At 36.4% G+C, this 13,041-nt stretch overlaps 1 pseudogene; it reads left to right on the top strand.

The window, feature by feature from the left end:
* The first annotated feature begins 1,421 nt into the window (after positions 1 to 1,421).
* Positions 1,422 to 10,530, top strand: LOC121477838 (annotated as a pseudogene).
* Positions 10,531 to 13,041: the final 2,511 nt, after the last annotated feature.

Raw genomic sequence — 13,041 nt, forward strand, 5'->3', positions numbered from 1 at the left:
CCATCCGATTTACAGGAAAACATAATAGAATTCAGCAAGCTTTTGTGGTTTGTTTATGGTCTCATAGTGAGTAGCAAACACAGAAATCACAAATCTCTGAATTTACTGAGTTTCAAGTGACAGCTCTGAAGAAAAGAATCTTTGGGGGAAGATTTGTGAATTATCTGCTGAGGCATACAGATTGCAAACAACTCAAGTAAATTTTATAGGAGTCCTAAGAACGAGGCACCTGAAAGCATAACTATTATTTGTGAAATATGACCCTAATATATTATTTCGTGAAATGATGCTGGTGTTTACCCGTGCCCTGAAATATTTTGCATTCATTTGCAACTTGTTATTCTGCTGGAGATAAATAAATTCTAGTCTCTCTACTTAGTTCCACATGGGCAAAGGACTCCTTCGGTTCACAGCTACTTTTTAATGAAAGGAAATGCATGCTCCCCTCTGGCTATGCTTTTCAACATTGAGAAAAGTCATGTATCAGAACCAAGGCAAGATTATCCCCTACAACCAAAAGCTTTGTGATAGCACATTCTCCTAAGGATATGGTGTTTGGCGGTTTGTGGCTAACAGGCCCTGTGCTGGCTTTTCCAAGAGAGAAGATGCAGATGATTTCTAAGTTTTTTTCTGAATGAAAGAAGAGTCAGGGAACACAGGTAAATAGGTAGAGTATCTTTTTTTTTTTAAGATTTTATTTATTTATTCATGAGAGACACAGAAAGAGAGGCAGGGACATAGGCAGAAGGAGAAACAGGCTCCCATAGGGAGCCTGATGTGGGATTTGATCCCAGAACCCCGGGATCATGACCTGAGCCAAAGGCTCTCAACCACTGAGCCACCCAGGGGCCTCAATATGTGGAGTATCTTAAAGCCATCCCTCACCCTGCCCTGTAATACTGGTACAGGGCAATGAGCATGATTTGAGCTCTACCTATCAAGAGGCTTACACCTGCAGGCTAATTTAGAAGAAGATTTTGAACTGTTTATTTACTTCCCGCTGCTTTCTTCAATACTCTTAGTTTTCTTTTCTCTTGCAAAATGCTCCAGACATTATTAATTTGTGTTTGTAAGGTCTAAGGATTGTTATTACACTGTTGGCCATTACACCTCAAATCCAAACAGTTCTTTATAGACATCATTGCTATTCTCAGCAAAACTAGTCTGTCTAGATTTTATCTTGGTTGCAGGTATCTGCAAAAATCAGCCTTAAGAATAAGTCCTTTTATTTAGATTTATAGCTTTGCCTGGTACACTTCTTTTACTTCACCTGCCCTAGGGGGATGTTTAATGAGGAACAAGCACAATGTTGCTACTGAGCCCCAGTGAATTTGTCCTTCAGAGACTGGTAAGTTTGACATTTTATTTTGACTTCAAATCTGAAAGCCAGGAAGAGGGGAAACGTGTAGGTGTTGCGGAAAATGGTGTGTGGAAGTGGCTACCAGAAGGGCCGATGCCAGTCTGTTTGGATTAGTCAGTTTATTTCAATGAACAGATCTACGACACAAGATGAATATGTTTGAATATTTGGGGAAATAAGAACCTGGAATGAAGAGCTTTAAATACTGTTGGTCTGAGCAAACTAGTCTTTCTAGGGGAGGGGGGAAATGATAGTTAAAGGGCAGATGCTGACTGCTACATGGCCCTAAACCATTAAAATGCTCTATGGTGTGTTTGCTGCATCCCCAGAGGGTCCTGGGGGGCCAGAGGGCCACAGAGGAACCAAGAGGAAAAGTGCTATATACTTCAGGAAATTGGGGGTCCCCTCTGCCCTCCTTTGGGAAGTGAGTATTGTAATAAGACATTATAGGCCATCTTGTGAGTCAGGCTCTGCTATCTCAGTCTTGCCTTGCACCTTGCACAGCTCCATACAGCTGGATGATCTAGCTGGCCTCAGGCGTCCCCATTCCTGGACCAGTCTTGAGAGGGAGGACAAGTAGTCCCATAGTCCCTGTCTACTGGGATGTGCAATTTGATTCGGACTCTTTGAGGTTGACTTCGTACTCTGTACTCAGCCCAGCTGTCCTGCCAGGAGCTCTGGCCTCTCTGAAAAAGGAGATTCCTCTACCTCAGGCCTGTTTGACTGTGCTTTTGTGTCCTGACTTACTTCTGTTGACCAGGGGAGGAGGACGAAGAGTAGAATTTGTCTCCTTATTGACCTCCTCCCAACTAGTAGGGGTCTTATCCAATAGGAACATCAATCTTTCACAGTGACATCCATCTGTGACAACCAGTCTTGCCTTCCAAAAGCTACACTTTAACATGGACCTATGAAAAACAAGATACTAATGAGGTAAGTCACAGCAGCAGATGCCTGGGTTCCAATCTCTGCTCCATCATCTTCTAAAACTATGAGTTAGAAGAACTTATTCAACCTATAAGAACTTCAGTTTTCTTATCAAGAAAATGAAAAAAAATAATATACTTAGCTCATTAAGTTGGTATGAAGATTGAGAACACAGTAAATTCTTTTTTTTTTTTAAAGATTTTATTTATTTATTCATGAGAGACACACACACAGAAGCAGAGACACAGGCAGAGGAAGAAGCAGGCTCCATGCAGGGAGCCTGAAGTGGGACTGGATCCCAGGTCTCCAGGATCACACCCTGGACTGAAGGTGGCACTAAGCCGCTGAGCCACTGGGGCTGGCCTAGAACATAGTAAATTCTTAAGGAGAATAAGCTACTATTCCCATACTCAGTATGTCTGATCAAATACCCCATTTTGAAAGTCTGTGACTATTTGGAGTGGCATACACCTAAGGAAGACTGCTCAGCTATCTCTTCAGCCACACAAGGAGATTACTAGAGATAGTAATTTGGTGAAGAAATTATTTATTTATTTATTTTTTAAAATGACCTTTTAAAAAGTCTGAAATAACATTAGACATGAAAAGTAAAAAGATTGCTACAAAGAAATACCAATATACCCATTATCCAGAGATCTTTTCAAGTTTTGCCAATTGTCCCAGGCATGCCTTTTATTACAAGTGCACCATTACTAGGACCTCTTACTGTACCCAGTAGTCATGTCTCTCTAAGCTCCTTCAATCTGGGGCAATGTATTAGGCACTCCTTGACCTTTCTGAGGTTTCTGAGCATTTCTTTTGTAGAGTTTTTCTCAATGTGGATTTGTCTAATGTTTCCTTTAGAAGAGTACCACATTAATATATTTCTGGCAAAAATACTGCAGAAGGAAGGTGGTGGTCGTGTTGTATCCTTTCAGGTGGCACATGATGCTAATTTGTGCTGATGGTGCTAATTTGATTCTTGATAAATACTATGTCTGTTAGGATTCTCCTCTGGAACCTTACTTTGGAATTACTAAGCACTTTTTGTGTGGAGATACTTTGGTTTCATGAAAATACCCCATTCTTCAGCTCCCATTCACCACTAGATGCAGCATGTGTTGAATTTATTATTGCTACGATGGGCAGAAGTGATGGTTTTCAAATTGCAATACTTTTTCTATATCTATTATTTGATATTCTATTGTAAAGAATAGTTCTTCTAATCTCTACTTATTTTTATTAGTTGAATGGATTATAACCCATCAATATGATTATTTATTTTGATGCTTTAATTTTCCCAGATTTGGACGGGAGGAGCCCCTTCCAGCTAGATAATGTCTTCTAAACTCTTTCCTTCATTGTTTTAGGACTTCCTCTGTATTTGGCACAATATGTTCCAAGTTCATTCTCCACTTTCCTTGACCCTGATTTGGATAAGCTACTTCTCCAAGAAGGCTTGGCTCTTTTTGTGGAAAATAGTATGTAGAAATCAGAGTCTGGATGTGAGGTAAGTTCATTAATACTGGGGCCTCAATGTTTGGCTTGTACCTTTCATTTACATTTTCTATTAAATCTCTTATTCCAGTCTACACTACAGAGTTTATGGCTCATTTGAATCTTCCTCTGTTCTATATTTGTATTCACTTCTTCGTCAGTGAAAAATCAAGCCTCATCATCCTCAACATATTTGCTTATTTGCTCAACCCCTTATGTACACAATTTCCCAGTTTACCAAGCTTCCCAATCCCCCAACGCTGATACTCCATCCTTGCACAGCCACCATTACTGGACCTGCCTGATGTCAAAGAAAGAAAAAAGGAGAGAAGGAGGACAGAAGGAAAAAAGAACATTAACAGAATTGTCTGAATTTGGTCATGGTGTCAATGGATGTTTATATTACTTAAAATATTCCTAAAATTACCTTTAAGTTTTACTTTTGTTGATCCTTTGGCTTCTATGAAATTGCTGGTGTTTTGTCTTTTGATTATTATTTGGTTCCTTCTACATTCTCTGTCATGACCAGTTTCTTGCCCACTGAAAATAATAATGGTACGTATGGTCAGTCATGCACACCTTGGACCTTTCGTTGTGCCAAGATGATATAATACTACAATTGACAGCTCTAACAAAATTCCGTGTGTGTGTGTGTGTGTGTGTGTGTGTGTGTGTGTGTATCTGGAGAGCAAGGCAGGGAGCAGTTTGCCAAAGGAATGGTGAGATTTATTTCCAAAAGAAGCAAGGAAAAATGTGTATCTTCTTTTCAATCTGCATCTCTCTTCTGATGCATTGTGATGGACTCTGAACTCATCTCTTTACCTTTGATCTTCTCCAAATTTAGCATTTTTTTTAAATTTATTTTTATTTTTTTTATTTATGATAGTCACACAGAGAGAAAGAGAGAGGCAGAGACACAGGCAGACGGAGAAGCAGGCTCCATGCACCGGGAGCCCGATGTGGGATTCGATCCCGGGTCTCCAGGATCACGCCCTGGGCCAAAGGCAGGCGCCAAACCGCTGCGCCACCCAGGGATCCCTCAAATTTAGCATTTTAAATGAAAACTATACATTGTTCTCCACCACCCTGACATCTCTTCTTGTATCACTAATAGCAATACATTGAATTTTGTCATTATCAAGAAACTGAGGTTCTCTGGAGCAGGAATCATTTGATTCATCTTTAATTCCAAGCCTGAAAGTACCTTGAATTTAGTAAATGCTCAATAAACATATTGCTAAATGGATAAATTAATGGATATATGACCTACTTAAGGAAGCTAGTGTTAGATATTGTCATCTCTTCCTTTACAAGTTAGTTTTTACGGTTAGTTATTCTGGAGCAAAGTTCAGGAGTTTACACTTTTAACAAGAATCCCCAAGTGATTCTATTCAGGTCATATTTTAAGAAAAATTAGATATGCTTCTACATTCTTGATTTCAAGTTTAAAAAGAGAATTTCATTCTCCAGTGCCACTATTAAAGTACTCTTTTGATGGTTATACATATTATGATTATGTGTTTTAAAAGGAGTTAGATGCAACTCTAATTGCCTATTGACCTTCCAGGATGCAAATTAACACAGCATTATTTTTCTTCTACTGTATCATATGTGCCACATAAATATTTCTTTATATTCTTCCAAATAACTCTTTACTATCTATGCACTTAGTGGTTGAATCGAAAATGAAACTTCCTGTTTCTATGGAATACGGGAATACAGTTACTCTTGATTTATCGAATGCAATAGGCAACCTTTTAGGATTACAAAATTGCTAATGTGTGAGCACAAATGCAATGGGGCTCAAAAGACATCTAGAGAACGTTTACAGATAACCTGGCATCATACACTATTCACAGGACTAGATACGTGGCAAACAGGTTTTGTTATTATCATGGCATATTTTTTTTCCCAACTACTTAGACTTGTATTAATAGCTTATATCATTTTCCACATGGGTGGATTTTCTTTATACTTTCTAACTGAATAATATCATGAGGAAAACAAAGAATTATTCCCACTAATATCTACTGTTTATTCAATAAAAAACAGAGATTTGTGAAAGTTATATATGAATTACATGTTCTCTTTGTCCAATAAGACCTACAGTATTTGTGTTTGAATAAAAATAATTTAAAAAGTTAGCCTGTTTATGTCTATGATGTCTACAGATGTGAGCATATCAACTTGCGAGAGAAGAATCTGTGTTCCTTCCTGTAGGAGCATTGACTCTGGATAGAGAGTGAGAGTCTTCAGTGACAAGGTTTCACCCCAGGTCAGATCAGTTGGGCACTTGGCTTATTACCATGTTACTTAAAGTAGCTGAGTTAGGGAGCTCAAAGACATGGCTCACCACTTCAAGGACCCAGAGCCAGACTCTGGGCCTCTCAATCCCATTTTCACATCTGATGCATTCAGTTGTCTGTTCCATTCACCTGCTGACATTTGTATTTTATCATTACATTTTATAACCTCTAGTCTCTTCTTGTGTCTCCTCCTCCCCTTTGTACATGGAATTTTACAACAGAGCCCCAGGGCCTTGAATAGAAGGATCATATGATCAAAGTACGATGCCCATTTGGCAAGAGGAGTTTGAATTGCACTCCTCCTAAACTCCTTTACCGAAAGGAAAGAAAGGACATTATCACAGATAAAATCTGTGAATTAATCTCTCTCTCTTTCCTTCTTATTTTGAGAGGGGAAATGGGGAAAAATTTTAGGCAAATGTAGTTAGAGAAAGAATTTTTTTAAGTATATCACAATAGAAAAAGTAAAAACAAACTCTTTATATGCCAATAATAACTACTGTGACTCATATAGTATATCGATATCCTTTCCCACACACAACACAAAAATTTTTACCACACTCACAATATTGACAGACTTTTGAGTGTCAAGCAATGCCAGTGCAATGTGAAATTGAAAAATGAATAGCTATTAATCAACAAAGGTTACTCTCTGGATGGTCCATTCTCCTAAGGGTGTCTATGAATTAGTAGTCATGGTTTCAGAGTCCAATTATTCCTGAAATTCTCTGCCTGTGTAAATAGATGTTTATTCTCAGTCATCAGTTTACTCAGTAAACTGTTGTATATACATGGTTACAGAGTGAGCGTGATTAATCAGAGCTCACCAAGGTAGCAGAATTTGGCTCTAATAGCAGTAATGTTCACAAGGGAACAACCGGCTACTAGGGTAGTTCATTAAAAACAACATGGACCAAGTAATCTTTCATACTTGAGTATGCCTATTCAACCATGATAAACCAGTGAGGCTAGTAGTCAATGAAGAAAAGAGAAAAAGCCTGGCCTACGTTAATCTTCACTCTGCTAACTTGTTTTCCGCAGATCAGGCTATGCCACTGACATTCCTCAGAGGAATTAGCAATGTAATTGCCACTTAATTACAGTGCTCTATCATAGATCAATTTTTACTTCAGAGAATTATGCTGGGAAATGTGCCTAAGGAGCCTTATTTCTTTCTACACATCTAGAGAGTTTCTGCTATTCTAAAAACATTTTACAGGAAGGATAGACTAAGGCTGTTTGACTGCATCAGAAAAGCCAGAGCTGTCAAAGCTCCCTTAAATTTGATATCTCTAGAAATAAGAACATTTACAGAGAACAACAGGCCTGGGAGAAATTTATAGGAAGCTGCTCACCATGAAAAAAAGGGAGAGGAAATGCTCAATGAACAAGGAAAGCAAGACAGGCATGTGTTCTTAAAGAAAGAGAGGCAGTGAGTTTTTCACTTTTTCTTACCTCAACTCCCAGATCACGTTATTGCCCAGAATGCATCAAAATCAATTAAGAGTTCACCTCTCACAGCAGATTTGGGCAAGATTTCACTAATGAAAGGAAGTGTAGTTAAAGCCAGCGTTATCACTAACCTGCTCTGTAACCTTGGGAGATATTTTAATATCCTGGTACGTCAGACTCCTTGTCTATAAAATGGGAATAATACTAGTATATTCTTACAACAGAAAAGTTTGCTATAAATATTAAAAAAAGGAATGTGCATAAAGCTTAGACTCAATAAACAGACTAAATAAACAAATTAACTTTTAAAAATTGAGTATATTTGACATATAACATGTACATTTAAGGTATACATGCTAACTTGATACTTATATATTTAATATGTTTGCCATTGTTGTGATAGTTAGCACCTCTAGCACATCACATAAGTATTATTTCTCATTTTAAGAACTCTGTTAATGTTTAGACTTAGTGTTGTAACTATTGATTATATTACTAAACCGTAATTCTTTCATTGGTTTGCTCCTCTTCAATGGTAATTTCTGCTAGCAGTTTGTATTTTTCTATCAATTCTCTCTCTAGCAATTTGTTTAAAAAGTAGAATTGTGAAAAAAATTGAGAATTGATAACTTTGATTTTAATGTGACAATTTATAGAGCAAAACTATGTTTTTGGTACTTGTGGGTAAAGACAGGTAAAGAAATCAGTATTTACTAAACGCCCTCAAATTCTCCTACATTTCCATATGGTAGATGGTAAAACTTCTATCCAAAATGAAAAAAAATTAGGCTCAGGGGAGTAAAATAGCATTTTTAATATATCAATAATTTTCTCAGCTTTTCAATTATAGAACCTTTGTGAAGACAAAAATATCACAGACATTTCCTAATAGTCAAAAGCATTATAATTGTTTAATGAGAAAATGCATAGTAATTGAGTATAATGTTTATAATGTTTTTTTTTTTAAGATTTTATTTATTTTTGACACACACACACAGAGAGAGAGAGAGGCAGAGACACAGGCAGAGGGAGGAGCAGGCTTCATGTAGGGAGCCTGATGTGGGACTGGATCCCAGGTCTCCAGGATCATGCTCTGAGCCGAAGGTGGCGCTAAACTGCTGAGCCACCCGGGCTGTCCTATAATGTTTATAATGTATAATAATTGAGTATAAATGTAGAGTATATCAGTCTCAATTGTAACAAGATAAAAACAAAAAAAGTGGGTTGTTATCTTTATATAACCTGTAAACTATGATGTATACGTTAGTATAGAATTATTAGATTTATTCTTGCAATAAATCTGTATGGACCTCTAGGGCTTCTTAATCAAAAGTTTTAGGAACCTCACACTACATAATAATGTATATTATAATCATTAATTATTATAATAATTGATTATATAATTATATTGATTATGAATTATTATCTGTTACTATATTATTTGTTATATCATTGATTATTATATATCATTATTATGATCATTGACTATGTAACATTTCACAGCAGTTTGGAAGTATTTTTAGATACTTGTTTTTTTCTCTATTTCACTTAGATTAAGTTTACTAAAATATCATATTTATATAAATGAGATTTAATAAATATAAACTAATGGATATCTTTCATTGCTATTAAAATAAGCATTTGCTCATGTAGAATATGTGTGTTTTAGGGAATATTTTTGTGGGGCTTCACATTAATAAGAAAAACTTACTTTAATAAGGCAGTGAGCGACAATTTCAGAACTAACATTAGTCAGAAAGTTTTTCGTAAACAAATCTGCTTTATATTTTAGACATGATAACATTAGGAAATGAGTAGTTATCATCAACGTTGATTTAGAACTCACCAGCTGTTGAGTTCCCTTGTTTGATCTGTTTAAAGTTCTGAGAACTGGAAATCTCATCCCCTCTGAGTCTATCTTAGAAATCCCTTTTAATACAAAACTTGAGGAGGACTGCCTCTGTCTGTATTACCTAGAATGACTGACAGTGATGACTTTCACATACCACTTCTTTGTTTTTTGAAGCAAGAAGTCAAAAACACAATTATGGTAAAATACATAAAGACTGTCAAACTTCCTTTCCTTTTGTTCTTTCCATTTGTATAATTTATGTAGATAGACTATAAGAAACAGAATATGGTAAGATTACTACTGTACCATACATTCCTAAAAGCAGTTGACAGAATCCATATATTTAGAGAACAAAGCAATATTGTGTCATGAAAAATGACTATCCTGACTTGCATAAAGCAGAGTAGGCTACTAAAACATTATGTAATTTACTTAGTCAAAAACAAATTGTTTCTTTTTGTTATGAGTTTGTCACCAGAATACAGGTCTTATGAAAAACATCACTAAATTTAAGACAAAATGGAAAAGGAAAAGATTCACGTCATATTGCTATCATTGGACATGTAAATTCAAGCAAGTCTATTACTACCAGCCATCTGTTCTACAAATGTGGTTGGAATCAATAGAATAACTATCAACATTTTTGAGAATGAGTCTGCTAAGATGGGAAAGTCTCCTTTAGATATGCCTCGGAAAAACTTAAGCCTGAATGTGAATATGGTATCACATGGGTATCTCCGTGTGGAAATTTGGGACCAGTAAGTATGTGGCCATCACTATTACTCCAAGACACAGAGACTTTATCAAAAACATGATCACAGGTACATTTCAGGTTGACAGTATTGTTCTGATTGTTGCTGATGGTATTTGTAATTTGAAGCTGGTATCTCCAAGACTGAGTAAACCAATCAGCATACCCTACTGGCTTACATGTTGGGTTTGAACCAATTAATTGTTGGTGTTTACACAATGGATTCTACTGAGATACTTCACAGTTAGAAGAGAAATGAGGAAGTCAGCCTCTGTATTAAGAAAAGTTTCTATAACCTTAACACACTAGCATTGGTTCCAAATTCTGGCTTAAATGGTGGAACATGCTGGAGTTAAGTGTTAAAATGCCTTGGTTCAAGGGATAGGAATTCACTATAAGGATGGAAGTGCCAGTGGAACTATATTACTTGAAAGCTCTGGATTACATCTTACTACCAACTCATATAATTGACAAATCTTTCATCTGTCCCTCCAGGTTGTTTATAAAATTGGTGGTGTTAGTATAGCTTCTGTGAGCTGAGTGACTAGTGTGCTAAACCACCTAACGGCATACCTGGCTGGCTCAGTCAGTGGAGTATGCAATTCTTTTTTTTTTTTTTTTTTTTTTTTTGAGTATGCAACTCTTGATTGCATCATGAGTTTGAGCCCTGGCATAGAGCTTACTTAATAAAAAATAAATAAACCATAGAATGAGCAAATAAAAAAATCAATAAAAATACAAAAAACGAAAAAAAGAAACAATTAAAATTAAACCAGGCATACAACCATCTTTGCTCCAGTCAACATTACAACTGAAAAAAAGTCTGTTGCAATACATTTTGAAAGTTTGTGTGAAACTCTGCCTGGGAACAGCATGGGCTTCAATGTCAAGAACATGTCTGTCAAAGATGCTTATTGTGACAATGTGGCTGGTAGTGGCAAAAATGACTTACTAATGAAAGAAGCTGGCTTTACTGTTCAGGTGATTATCCAGAACCATTCAGGCCAGATTAGTGCTGGCTATCCACGTGAGCTGGAGCATCACACCACTCACATTGCTTGTAAGTTTGCCAAACAGTGGAAGAAGATTGATAGCTACTCTAGTAAGAATACAGCAGTTGGCCCAAATTCTTGAAATCTAGGGGTGCTGCTATCATTGACACGGTTTCTCACAAAATAATGTATGTTGAAAATTTTTATCATCCTCTGGGTCATTTTGCTGTTCATAATGTGATGCAGAGAGTTGTTACATAGTAGTAGTGGACCTCACGTACTGCTGTGGCTGGCAAATTCACCACCTCTGCTCAAAAAACCCAGATTGGCTAAATGAATATTATCCAGAACATGGCACTTAGTCTTGATTGTGGAAGAACATCTCAGAACGGTTTGTCTCACTTGTCATTTAAGTTTAATAGTGAAAGACTGGTTAATGATATAAATGCTCAGAAAATAAGGAATGTTTTCCAGACCGTTTCTTTGTGTGTGTGTGTGTGTGTGTGTGTGTGTGTGTGGTAATTTTAAGTTGTTAGATTTTAAAATCAGTACTTTTAAAATAGAAACATCTTGACCAAAATCTGTCAGGGAATTTTGAGACCCATTAAAATGAAGTTTGAAAAAACCTATGTCTTCTTTTGGTCAATACCAAAGCTTCCCATAGAATTTCTTAGGCATAAGTCTTAAGGAAAAAGAGTTGCTTGTGATCTCTTTCTGGTGTTCCATTTGCCAAAGCTTGATGAATTCGATATTGCAGAGTTGACTGATTATTCTCAGGGCAGTGATTAAAGTCTTTTTATCTTAAAAAAAAGGAAAATAGAATTTAAAAGGTGTGTTTTTTTTCTTCACTTACATCTAATAAAAAGAATCATATCTTAAGTTGATTTAGATACTTGGTGAAAAGTTAGGGGAGAGATCAAGTTTTAATACTTCGTATTTCTTAGTATAGAAAAGATAAAGAGTAACTTATAATGTTATATGTTACCTTATAAGAGGACCAAAATTCTGCAATATTACAAGCCATGTGTGTTACATAGAGAATTTAATTTTATGTATTCTATCAATATTCAGTTAACTTGTTGGTACAATCTCTTATGCTTCATTTCCCAGTTCTTTTTTTATTTTTTATTTATTTATGATAGTCACAGAGAGAGAGAGAGAGGCAGAGACATAGGCAGAGGGAGAAGCAGGCTCCATGCACTGGGAGCCCGACATGGGACTCGATCCCGGGTCGCCATGATCACGCCCTGGGCAAAAGGCAGGCACCAAACCGCTGCGCCACCCAGGGATACCCATTTCCCAGTTCTTAAATACATTCTCACACTTACAAATAATTCATCAGAGTTTGTTAAAACAGAGTCTGAATTATAAGGTTAAGTATTTTGGAGGGGCCTGCTTTTAGGAGTTAATGGCATCTAGTTTCTAGGAAAATAAAGATACTGAAAATTGAAAAATAAAAACCATTTCAGAATTCCTTTCCTTATAAGGGTAGAATAGCTTGTTGCATATCAATACCTTCATCATGAATAAATAGAAGTACCTGAAAAAAATCTGTTTGATACCATTGAAGACATTTCAAGGCAACCAAGGCTTCAACAGTTAGGATCTTGGAAAAAAGAAACAAAAATTGGGATGAACCCCATGTTACAATTATTCTAAAAATTTTACAAGTACCTAAAAATGCTCTCAAGGCATTTTTAAGTACTTTAAGTTGGAGAGGCTAAAAGAACAAGCAGAGCGAGATAATAAGAAATTAGCAAACTGAATAGATATTCTAGTAATTGTGTGGGACCAGGAAAACAAAAATTATAGTTTAGGGTCAGTGAAGGACATTCTGACTTCCAGTTTGAGTCTGAAAGGTATATACTCTAAGGATAAGAGCCAATCAAAAATAGACTAAACTT

Source organism: Vulpes lagopus, chromosome 2 (assembly GCF_018345385.1).
Source record: "Vulpes lagopus strain Blue_001 chromosome 2, ASM1834538v1, whole genome shotgun sequence".
Taxonomy (NCBI): domain Eukaryota; kingdom Metazoa; phylum Chordata; class Mammalia; order Carnivora; family Canidae; genus Vulpes; species Vulpes lagopus.